Genomic DNA, 12,932 nt, shown 5'->3' on the forward strand with positions numbered 1-12,932 from the left:
GAATACCTAGTAGGTGGCACCTATTCATAGAGAGTAGAGAATATTACATTTTTATTAAAAAGCTTATCTGATGTTTGGAAAACGTTGCCCTGAGTACCATTTATGATCCTGTCAGAAATTACTTAACTGTCATTTTGCAAAAATATTCCATACTTAATTTCTGTTTCTACTCCTCTCCCATCTCCTTGAGGCCTCAATAGTTATACGCCAGTTATGGTGTATGTTGAATAAGGAGGCAATAAGGAGAGTAAGTTTGCTTTAATGCAACTGAAGCAGGGTTGATGGTAGAGGCTTCATTTCTGGACGGAAAAACTCTCAAAGAAAAGTTAATTCTAGAAATGCAGTGTCAGACACTGGCTGCTTATTTCCTGTCAGAATGGAAGGCATTTTCTTCCTTTTGGTAACCTAACTTGCTGTCTGTGAGCTCTCAATGCAGATCTGGGAATGAATTAAAGAGTGAAGTCTGAACTGAGACTCATTCACAGTAACTATTTGAGCTCCTGTTGCTAAGCATGAGCCAAATGCTAGGGATACAATGGTGAAAAAGACCGACCAGCCCCTTCCTCACAAAGCTTGTAGCCTAATGGAGGTCATCTGGAATAGTGGCTAAGTGGTTTAGCCTTAGAGCATGGACTTTGGAAGTTGAGTTCTAATCTCAGGTCACTTAATATGACTTTGGGCATGTAACTTAACCCCCCTGCATCAGCCTCCTCGACTAATAGCAGTTCCTACCCCTTATAAGGGTTGAAAAGAGATTAGGTGAGAGGGCCTACACATCATAAACTCTTGGAAAATATCACATATTATTCTCGTGATGGAGAAGTGCTGGGGCTTACTGAAGCAGGATGGTGACACCTCATCCTATACTGGGGGGCAGGGTCACAATTTTTTTTTGTAATTTGTGAATAAAAAATCTTTTACAAAAGAGTATGTATTTTTCCCCCACTGTAGCCTCATACAGAAATGGGATTTCCAGCAATGGATTTGATCCAATCTAGTACCTAAAAGTATTCCAATGCTTTGTGGGTTGGATGTAGTAGAATGTCACCTGCATTTCTTTTGTACTTTCAAGGCACCAAGAGCAGTAATATACACAGAGACTTTGGAGGAATCTTAAGTTGGAGGGAGCTCATTCAGAACCTCTTGTCAGTGCCCTGGTGAGTCCTTTTACCCTAACTCAGTAGTTCTCAGCTGGCGGTGCTTCCCCCCACTCCGGGGGGCTTTTGGCAGTGTCTGGAGCCATATTTGATTGTCCCAACTGGGTAGGTCCTATTGGCATCTAGTGGGTAGAGTCCAGGTGTGTTGCTAAACATCTTACAGTGTGACAGAAAGTGCCTCACAACAGAATTACCCAGCTTAAAATATCAGTGCTGTTGTTGACAAACCCTGCTCTAACTCTTGCCCCATTACGGTTAGTGCATCCCAGCATCCTGGACTAAGCTCTTCTCATTTTGTACTTCCCTGAGCAATCAGTCTTTCTATGGCTTTATCCACCACTTGTTCACCTGTGGTTTCTAAATGTACATGTCTAGCCTCAGCCTCTTTCTAAGTTGGAGACTGCCACATATCCAGCTGTCTATTATGTGGCTCTTCCCATATGGCAGCGTGTACAAACCTGGACTCGTCCTTCCCATACCCCTGGTTCTCCCTATTTTAGCAAATAGCACCATAATCTACCTACTCAAAGCCATGAACCTTGTTATTCCAAGCTCCTCTTCCTGCCTTTCCCCTTCCCTCTTCAAATCCAGCCACTCTCTCCTACCACTTTCAATACCACATGGATGCAGTCCTGCTTCTTCCTCTCCATTGCCGCTGATTTAGTTCAGGATGCTATACTTTCTTGCTTGGATTATTGCAATAGTTTTCTAACACTTGGTTTTCTTGCCTTCGCTTCTATCACATACCCTTTGCTTTTGCCATACCAGACTGTTTACAGTGTCAGAATAGGTCTTGGGACCTAATGCCACGGTACAATACCTGTTTTTCAGTGGCCTGCAGTGCCCTTCCCCCTTTGGTTAACTTGTGCTCATCTTTTAATCTGAGATGTCATTTAAAAGGTTCTTGATTCCCAGTGCCTGAGCTTCCACCATCTCTTATTTAGATGTCTGTAATGGCCTCCTTATTTGTCTTCCTGCCTCTATTGCCCCTCTACCAATGTAGCAGAGTAATCTTCAAAAAACGCAAGTGGGGTTACACTACTACCTTGTTTAACTTTTTTCAGTTTCTCCCCTAGGCCCTGCATGATATGGCCCCTGCTAATCTTTCCAGCCACATTTCCCTCTGTTGCTTACTATACTCCAGCTACACTGGCCTTTTAAAATGTCCTCAACACAGTTTCCTGCCTCAGAGCCATTGCTTATATTTTTCCCTCTGCCTAGAACATTTTTGCTCCCTGCTTTTTGCATAACTTTCCTTCTCAAATTTTGGGTTCTCATCACCTCCCTAGGAGATTCTTCTTCCCTCAGCATCCTAAGTTGCAAGCCTCTCTCCATTATCGGTTTACCCTGTTTATTTCTTTCATAACTGTATAATTAAATAAATGTCATCCCTACTCAACTGTAAAGTGTCCATTTTATAACTCACTAATTTTCTTGGGCTATATAGTCTAGTGCCTGGTGCTAGGTGCTTAAAATGTACTGTTGAATGAAAAATGATGTCCTAATGCTTTTGTAAAACTGTGTGTTGAGTTGTTGGGGAAGGCTGGAGTCAGTAAAATGGTGAGGGTGCAGAAGTCACCTTGAAGTCACTAAAGTCAGAACTGCAAGAGCCTTAATCTTTATCCTGCTCTCCAGGAATTCCTGAGGGAGAGAGAATGTTTACTGATTCCTTCTAAATGACCAATTCCAGGTTTACTCGTAGGTCACTGGGATTCCTCTGGGCTCAAATGAAATTATTTTATGAGGTATTCTCTGTTAATTGGCCATTTTTAAATGAGTAGAGTGGTCAGAGCTTTAAAGCAGAACTCATAGAGTTCACAAACAGTTCACTAAGAAACCCTAGATATCAAATTGAGAACAAATTCTTTAACTTAGTAGTAACATAGTAGCAACTACTAGTAACTTCATAGTTAGCATAAGGGAAAATGATGGTTCATATACTTTTGCAATTTGCAAAATATCAAATATCATATTTTTGCTAGCAATATGATAGCCTTTAGAAACCTGTTTCCCTAAGTAAGTTTCCCCTTTCAGATGAGCAATTTCTGGGCAAAAGTATTAGGACTAGTTCTGCAGATTCCTGGGATGGAAGTATAATAGCTGGAATGAGCAGAAATAATGACTGGCACCTATGTGGTCTGACAAAGAATTTGTATGCAGTTTCAGGGTGTTGTCTGGGAGTTGTGGTTTGATTCCACTTCTGGGATTCTGACTACAGGGGCAAAGGGATAGAGTATTTGATTCAGGGCTTATCTGAGGAAATCTAAGATATATGCTGGCTATATGTATAAAATAAACTGTTAAATAGTTCTCTGAATTGGAGTCTATAACACTTTAGAAATAGGAGTGGATGAATTTTACCTTTATACTTTTAAGAACAGATAACCTAAGTCATTTATATAAAATGGATTACCTGAAATATCAATACTTTAGAAGTTAGATATTTGGTTCAGAGAATTTCCTTATTGACCCATTCAGTAACTATTATAGAAAATCTTTTGCTTCAACTTTTGTTAAAATTTCTTAATATGTACCACCTCCTTTCCTGCCTCAGAAAGTTGATCCTACTTCATTTTTTTCTTTATTTTTGGTTGCGTCAGGTCTTAGTTGCGGCACGTGGGGTCTTCGTGCGGGATCTTTCATTGAGGTGTGGGCTCTTCGTTGTGGCACCCGGGTTTCCTCTCTCTAGTTGTGGCATGTGGGCTCCAGGGCGTGTGGGCTCTCTTGTTGAGGCACGCGAGCTCAGTAGTTGTGGCGCGTGGGATTAGTTGCCCCGCAGCATGTGGGATCTTAGTTCCCGACCAGGGATCAAACCCGCGTCCCCTGCATTGGAAAGCGGATTCTTTACCACTGGACCACCAGGGAAGTCCTGATACTACATTTTTGATGGCTGAGGATCTCTTGCAGTTCTAGGGTCATGAGTCATCAGTTATTAATTCTTATTTATTTTGGATGTAGATAGTATAAAAATTTTAGAATAAATTTTAGATTATAAAATAATGACTCAGAACTATTGGACTTGTAAGATTATAACTCATGCCCCAATGTATACACACACGTACCCCACCCGCCACGATCCCTGCTCTTCTGCTAAATTCTCCCACCTCACTCAGGACAGCCGGGCTCCATACAGCCCCTTACCCCAGACTTGACTCTCAATAGCATACATTCCTGGAGGACTGCTCCAGTGGGTTTCTGACGGGCCTTCTTTGCCTACAGTGTCTTATTTTCCAGTGCTGAATGAAGTAAATGTAGATCTCATACAAGGTGTAAGTCAGTACATGTTTATATTTAGTATAAAGGAGAAATCCACCTTTAAAAACATTCAGTAGAAAACAGTTCTTAAATTATCTAAATGTCCCGATGATAGGGAAAATGGATGTGTTATTGCTTGAGAGAATACTCTGAAGCATTAAAAGTCATGTTTTTGAATACACTAGTAACATTAAGCATCAAAAAGAAATATACCAAGGTATAAATAATGGTTACCTCTGGATGACTGAACCGAGGATGATTTTAATCTCTTTATATTTTGCAATTTTTCTGCAGTAAGCTTATCTTTCTCTACTAATCAGATAATGACTCTCAGAATGAAAAAGAAAATTGTGTTTAAGTTAATCAAATGTAAAGCTGTTGGTGAAACACCAGAATATCCGGTAAGAAAGTATTTTTGAGATAATGTAAAAGACTCTTAACTAAAAATCTGAAGTAATCAAGTATTTGTCAGATTGGCAGAGAATCTTGTTTCTAATTATTACAGGCTGCGTTTTCTTAAGATAGCAACATAGAGGACCCTTTAGCCTGCTTTTCACAGTTTCTGTGGAGTTTTAAACTTTATTGCAGAAACCATAAGAATGTTAACTATAAGTTTGGTGTCATAACCTGTTGTCTTCATATAGGTGACACATAGTCATGGTCATTTAGTTGACTAGGTATATGTAACTGGTACCCTGGCTTCCCCTATGACCGTTCATTACTTTGATGCTAGATGGGATACTTCACAATGTTTGCAAACTCATACTTATGGAGACCATTTACCCTCTTTCACCTCACTAAAATATGGAGTCATTACCAGATTACTTATTATTTTTTAATTACTAGGTTGCTTATTGAAGGCATTACCTAAGTACGAGCCTTGAATCAGGAGGTACAGGCACTTGGCCCAGAGGTGACCTATGATGTTAGATGGTAAAGTAGATAGAGAATTTCAAGTTGATTTTGGAGGGTCAAGTTGTTTGGGCTCCTGCGTTATCCTTGTAGTGAGGGTGGCTGCCAGGTTACTGCTGCCTTCTGTGCCACTCAGTAAACATTTGCTGAGGATCTCCTAAATCCCTAACAGTTTGCCAGGTGCTGGTATTACAAGATGAATAAAACAAGGTGCTCTGCCCTGAAGGAGCCCATGTTCCAGTGGAAACACAAATAGGTCCATTTTTCCCAGGATTTATATGCCAGACACTGTTAGATACGTTATATACATTATCTTTAATTCTCAGTACAGTCCTGTTGTTCATGCAACAGATATTTACTGTTGCCAACTGTGTGCCATGTTCTGTGCCCTGGGAATGAAGGGAACAAGGTAGACAGTGGAATGCTAATGTAATACCTGACTAAATTATAATTCAGAGAGGTTATGTAATGTGGCCAAGATCACAGAAGTGGTAGTAATAATAGCCATCGTTTATTGATTACATAGGCACTATGCCTAAGGGCATAATACATTATGTACATTGTCTTATTTAATCCAGAAACAGCTTGGTGTGGCAGGTGGTATCCTCATTGTATAGGGGATGCTGAGGCTTGCTCTAGTGATTGATAGAGCAAGGCTTTGAAGTTAACTAAATTTGTCTAAATCCAAATTCTGTGCAACTAAATTTGTCTAAATCCAAATTCTGTGCTTTTAACCATGATGTTATATTGTATCTCTTCTCCTTCAGGGAGAAGTAATAGCTATTATTTGTCAGGTATCTACGATGTGCCAGGTGTTTATATGTATTATCTTTGATTCTCACAACCACCTTGGAAGGTGGTTGCTGGTATCTTCTGAAACTTAGCCTCAGGAGTCAGATAACCTGCCCAGCTGGTGAGTGGGAGGTAGAACCAGATCTGTCTGGCTCCTAAGCTTATGCTCTTTCCATGGCACTACCATGCTTCCTCCCTTTCTAATATTTGATTCTGGTAATTTCTGTTTGGCAAACTCACCCTAATTTATTTGTAATTCCTCTTGAGATGAAGCCCTAGGTGATGTAGCCTTGGAATTCTGGGTCTGGCTTTGCTTTTGAACCATGTCAGTCAGTTACTAACAACTATAATAAAGAGGCCTTTCTTTTCCTTTGTTGACATTCTAGTGCTCACCCTACAGGCCATGGCTGTTGTAAGGCTTCTCCTCTCCCCTTGAGATCTCATCACCCACATGTGCTCTGTGTAGGCCTTATCTTATCTCCCACAACATGAGAAGATGGGTGTCCAGCAGAAGCCTCTCATATGCACTGGTCAAATTTCACTACAGCTGGTCTCCGCATCTCCTCTCGTGACCCCTCACCTGTATTTCTGTCTGTATCCCTTTGCTTCCCCTCTCTGCCCTCCACACACACTGGCACCTTCTTTGAGCACTACCACAACTCGAGAAAAACTTTTGCTTGAGCCAGTTACCTATTCTCTTTAGTTGCCATCTATTTTCTCTCCTTTTTAGACTAATAAACTTCGAAGTGTTTAGACCTGCTATCTCTATTTTCTCCTTCCTCTAAATCAGGTTACAAAACAATATGTAGTATAAAGTTCCATTTCTGTAAAACAAATTACTTATCTATTTGCAAAGAAATGTCTAGAAGGATATACTCCCAAATGATAAGTCAGGCTATCTCTGGGTGGTAGATTTTAGGTGAAGATTTTTATCTTCATTTCTAACTGTTCTGCAGTGAATACATATCAGCTATGTAAACAGATAAAGGAGAAAAATAACTTCTTCCTGTTTATTAAAGTAGTACATGTTCATTATACAAACATTATAAATTATAGAACAGTATAAAAAACCAAAGTACTTGCAATCCCACAGCCCAGAGTTAACCACTGTTAATATTTTGGAGGCTTATCATTTAGCATGTTTATATAGATACACATTTTTAATATTGAGATTATATCACAAGTTTGTAACCCTGATTTCTCCATGTTACATTTTTGTGCAACACATAATTTAAATGTCTGCAAAATATGACACATAGATACCATGACTTACTTAACTAACTATTCTATTATCGTGCATTTGTGTTGCTTTGAATTTTTTAATTTTATAATTACCTGTGACCAATGCCAACTGTTTGGATAGAACAGTTCTATCTAAATTTCTGATTATTTACAATTGATACCCAGAATTAGAATCGGGAGTCAAAGCGTATGAATTCAGGCTTTTGCAGCATATTGTCAAATTAATTTCCAGGGAGGTTGGGCCAATTTGCTTCTACCAGCAATATGTTACTACAATGTGCTGCTTCTATGAGAGAGCAGTTAAGACACTTTATTTTAATTGTACCTGCCTGTTTTTCCCTGCTAAGGCAGGGATCCTGTCTGTGTTCACCAATATCCAGTAGTGCTTAGTATACAGCAGGAATGCAAACATGTACTGAATTCATACCATCTCTTAAAAAATTCCTGCCAATTTAATAAGCTAAACTTTTTTGGGTGCTTGCTTTTTACAAATGTTTTATTTAAGTTTAATTTACATATCATAGAATTCACTGATCTTAAGTGTTCAATGTGTTTTAGTAATTGTGCAGTCATCACCACAATTCAATTGTAGAATACTTTCATCTCTCCATCTGCCTTTCCTCTCCCTGTGCTTGTTTGCATTCACTTTGTACTCTCAATCCTGGAACTAGGCAACCACTGATCTGTTTTCTGGCTCTATAATTTTGCCTTTTCTAGAAATTTCATATAAATGGAATCATATAATATGTAGTCTTTAGTGTCCGGCTTCTTTCATGTAGAATGGTATTTTTTAGATTCATCCGTGTTGTTGCACGTATTAGTAGTTCTTTCCTTTTATTTATTGAGGTATATTTGACATAGAATAAATTGCTCATATTTAAAGTGTATAATTAATAAGTTTTGACTTTTGTATATACCTGTAAAACCAACACCTCAAGATCATGTAAATCTCCACCCCCCGCCCCCCCCCCCCAACGAAAGTTTCCTCATGCCCCTTTAGAATCACTTTTGCCCTCCCCAGCTAACCACTGATTTGGTTTCTGTCATTCTAGAATTTTTTAGAAAATTTTAAAAAATTGTGATATTTTCTTTTTTATTGAAATATAGTTGATTTGCAATACTGTGTACTTCAGGTGTACAGCAAAGTGATTCAGTTATACATATATATTCTTTTTCAGATTCTTGTCCACTATAGGTCACCAGAAGATACTGAATGGAGCTCCCTATGCCATACAGTAAATCCTTGTTGGTCATCTACCCTACATACGGTAGTGTGTATCTGCTTATCCCAAACCCCCCAATCCATCCTCCCTGCCCCTTTCCCCTTTGGCAAGCCTGCCTTTTTTTTTTTTTTTTTTAATTTTGGCTGTGCTGTGTGGCATGTGGGATCTTAGTTCCCCAACCAGGGATTGAACCTGTGTCCCCTGCGTTGGGAGCACGGAGTCTTAACCACTGGACTGCCAGGGAAGTCCCGAGGATGCATTTTCTAGAATTTTACATAAATGGAATCAGACAAGATTGGAATATACTCTTTTTGTCTAGCTTCTTTCACTTGGCTTGAGATTCATCAATGTTGTGTTTGTCAATGGTTCATTCCTTTTTTTTTTTTTTATTGCTGAAGAGCACTCCATTACATGGATATACTATATTTTGTTTCTCAATTCACCAGTTTAGTGGATATTTGGATTATTTTCAGTTTTGGGCTACTAAGAATAATGCTGCTGTAAACATTCATGTACAAGTCTTGGGTAAACATTTCTCTTGGGTAGATTCCTAGGAGTGGAACTGCTGATTCATATGATAAATGTATGTTTAACTTTTTAAGAAATTGCCAAACATTTCTAAAGAGGCTACATAATTTTACATCCACATCAGTCCAATATATGAGGGTTCCAGCTTCTTCACATCATTGCCAACTGGTGATTTTAGATGTTCTAGTGGCTGTGTAGTGTATCTCATTGTGGTTTCAATTTACATTTTCCTAATGTCTAATGATGTAAAGCATCTTTTCATATATCTATCTGCTGTTTGTACCTCTAATTTAGTTAAATATTCAAATTTTTGTTCACTTGAAAAATTAGGTTGTCGTTTTATTATTGAGCTGTAAGTTCTTTATATATTCTGGGAAGAATCCTTTATCAGGATGTTTTAGAAATGTTTTCCCCCAGTGTGTCTTTTTCATTTTCTTAATGGTGTCTTTGAAGAGCAATAGTTTTTAATTTTGAAGGAAGTCCAATTTATCAATATTTTTATTGCTCTTGCCTAACCCAAGGTCACAAAGATTTTTCTATGTTTTATTCTAGAAGCTTTAGGGTTTCAGCTCTTAAATTTACTGAGATAATAATTAATTAATATTTATTAATAATTATTATAATAATTATTATTTTGGCACTTCATGCGGCTTGCAGGATCTCAGTTCCCCCACCAGGGATTGAACTCAGGCCATGGCAGTGAAAGTGCCAAATCCTAACCACTAGACCACCAGGGAACTCGAGATAATTATCTTTGTATATGGTGTGAGATGTGGATTGAGGTTCTTGTTTTTGCATATGGACATCCAATTATTTCAGCATCATTTCTGAAAGGACCACCCTTTCTCCTTTGGTTGAAAATTAATTGGCTGTATATATGAGGGTCTATTTCTAGAGTGTTTCATTGATTGTGTATACTTAGCAATTCTACAATGCCATGATGGTTGTTTGCTTTGTAGTAAGTTTTGAAATCAGGTAGCCTAAGTCCTTCAACTTTGTTCTTTTAAAAAAGTGTTCGGCTATTCTAGGTATTTTGCATTTCTATATAAATTTTAGGATCAGTTTGCCAATTTCTATAACAAAAGCCTGCAGGGATTTTGATAGGGAGTGGGTTAAATCTGTAGATCAATTTGGGGAGAACTGACTTTTTAACAATACTGAGCTTTCTAATTCTATTTATTTGGGTCTTTAATTTCTCTCAGCACTGTTTTGCAGTTTTCAGCGTGCAAGTATTATAGTTCTTTTGTTATATTTATTGTATTTTTTCTTTTTGATGATGTTGTGAATAGAATTCTTTATTTGAATTTCACTATTTGATTGTTCATTGCTAGTACATGGAAATACAACTGATTTTTGTATACTGAGCTTGTATTCTGAGACCTTGCTAACTCATTTATTAGTTCTGGTAGCGTTTACACAGATTTCTTTGTATTTTCTACTTAAAGGATATATAATCTAGGAATAGATTTACTTTTTTCTTTCCAATCTATCTGAACACTTTTAATGTTTTTTTTCTTGTCTTACTGCACAGGCTAGGACCCTCAGTTACAGTGCTGAGTAGAAATGGGGAGGGACAGAAACATCCTTGCCTTGTTCCTGATCTTAGTGGAAAGGCATTCAGTTTTTCACTATACGTATGATGTTAATTATAGATGCCTTTTATCAGGTTAAGGAAGTTCCTTTTTATCCTTACTGGGGTAAGAGTTACTGTGAATGGATGTTGGATTTTGTCAAATGCTTTTTTTGTGTCTGTGGAAATTATGTGGTTTTTGTCCTTTATTATATGAATATGGTGTATTACATTAATAGATTTTCAGATGTTAAGACAGCCTTCCATTCCTGAGGTAAACCCCACTTAGAGTGTATAATCTTTTTTATATGTTGCTGGATTTGATAAATATTTTGTGAAAAGTTTTATATTGATGTTCATGAGGGATACTGGTTTGTAGTTTTCATTTCTCGTGATCTTTGTCTGGGTTTGGTATAAAGGTAATATTGGCTTTCTAAAATAAATTTAGAAGTGTTCCCTCCTACTATTATTTTCTGACAGTATTAATGAAAGATTGGTATTATTTTTTCCCTTAAATATTTGACAGAACTTGCCACTGGAACCATCTGGACCTGGACTTTTCTTTTGGGGAAAACTTAATAATTTTAGTATCTTGATATAGTCTATCCTGATTTTCCATTTCTACTTGAGCCAGTTTTGGTAATTTGAGTTTTTTGAGGATTTTGTCCCATGTCATCTAAGATGTCAAATTTATAAAGTTGTTCATAATATTCCTTTATAATTAAGTTCTATAGTGTCCATAGTGATGCAACCTCTTTCATCCTGATTTTAATTTATTCCTCTCTCTCGTTTTTTCTAAAGCTTTATCTCTTTTAAAATCTTTCCAAAGAACCAACTTTTGGTTTCATCAGTTCTTTCATATTATTTTCCTATTTTCTATTTCATGGATTTCTACTCTGATCTTTGTTATTTCCTTCTTTCTACTTATTTTGGGTCTATTTGGCTCCTCCTTTTTCTAGTTTCTTAAGATGGAAGCTTATATTATTGATGTTCGACCTTTCTGGGCCATAAATATTTCTCTAAGCACTGCTTTAATTGCACCTCATACATTTTCATATGTTCTTTTATATTCATTCGTTTCAAGATAGTATTAAATTTCCCTGCAGTGTCTTCTTTGACCCATGCGTCTTTAGAAGTGTGTTATTTAATTTCCAAACATTTTGGGGTTCCCAGATTTCCTTCTGTTATTGATTTGTAATTTTATTCTATAATGGTCAGAAAACATACTTGATTTGAATTTACTGAATCTTGTTTTATTCACCTAACAGATGGTCTTTCCTGAAGAAGTTCCATGTGCATTTGAGAAAAATGTGTATTTTGCTACTGTTTTGTGGAGTGTATATATTGATTAGATCAAATACATTGACTGTGTTGTTCAAGTCTTCTGTATCCTTAGAGATTGTCTCTAGTTCTATCAGTTACTGTAAGAGGAGTGTTGAAATCTCCAGCTATAATTGTTGAATTGTCTGGCAATTTTTGTTTCATGTATTTTGGGGCTTTGTTGTTAGGTACAGATAACACTTAAAATTGTTATATCTGGCTACTACATTTTAACTGTCGGTGAAGTGGGAATTTTCATTGTTATTTCCTGGGTGAAATTTCTATCTTTTGATGTTGTAGAATTGGTTAATATTCATGTTCTTAACTACTGATTTTGAAGAATCCAATTTATGAAAGACTATTCAACCCTATGTGTTTGCTTTTGACTGTGATATAGAATTTGTCACTTTTAAAATATACTCATATCTATAAATAATTTCCCTATAAATTTCTCCCATCACTTTTTTGCTTTTAAACTCTTTATTTGCATGCAGATATTAGCTTAATATGTACTTTCTTCACTCCACCAGAGAGCCAACATTTTACTGACTAGACTTTTCTTGACACACTATCTTTATCATATACTGTATTGCTTTGCATAAATCTTCTGTTTTGGCATGGATTCTAAAATGAGTTTAATTACTATGGCTTTATAGTACACGTCCCCTGTGCCCCACCATACCTTTGTTTCTTTTCAGAACTCACTGCAAGTCTTTTGTATTTATTGTTCAGTATGAGTTTTAGAATTAGCTGATCAAGTTCTACAACATATTTGGGGGGATTATATCAAATTAATAAATTAATTTTAACATGGGGAATGATCTTTATAACTTTTAGTGAAATTTTATATTTTCTTCACATATATTTTGGAGTCACTTTTTTTGTTGATATCACAAATAGGATTTTTTTCTATTATATTTTTAGCTGGTTGTT

At 37.0% G+C, this 12,932-nt stretch overlaps 1 protein-coding gene across 6 annotated transcripts in view; it reads right to left on the minus strand.

The window, feature by feature from the left end:
• The window catches only part of PPP2R3A (protein phosphatase 2 regulatory subunit B''alpha), a 222,791-nt gene that overhangs the window by 3,334 nt on the left and 206,525 nt on the right, over positions 1-12,932 (minus strand). The window lies entirely within an intron of this gene.

Source organism: Pseudorca crassidens, chromosome 5, assembly GCF_039906515.1.
Source record: "Pseudorca crassidens isolate mPseCra1 chromosome 5, mPseCra1.hap1, whole genome shotgun sequence".
NCBI classification, from domain to species: Eukaryota; Metazoa; Chordata; class Mammalia; order Artiodactyla; family Delphinidae; genus Pseudorca; species Pseudorca crassidens.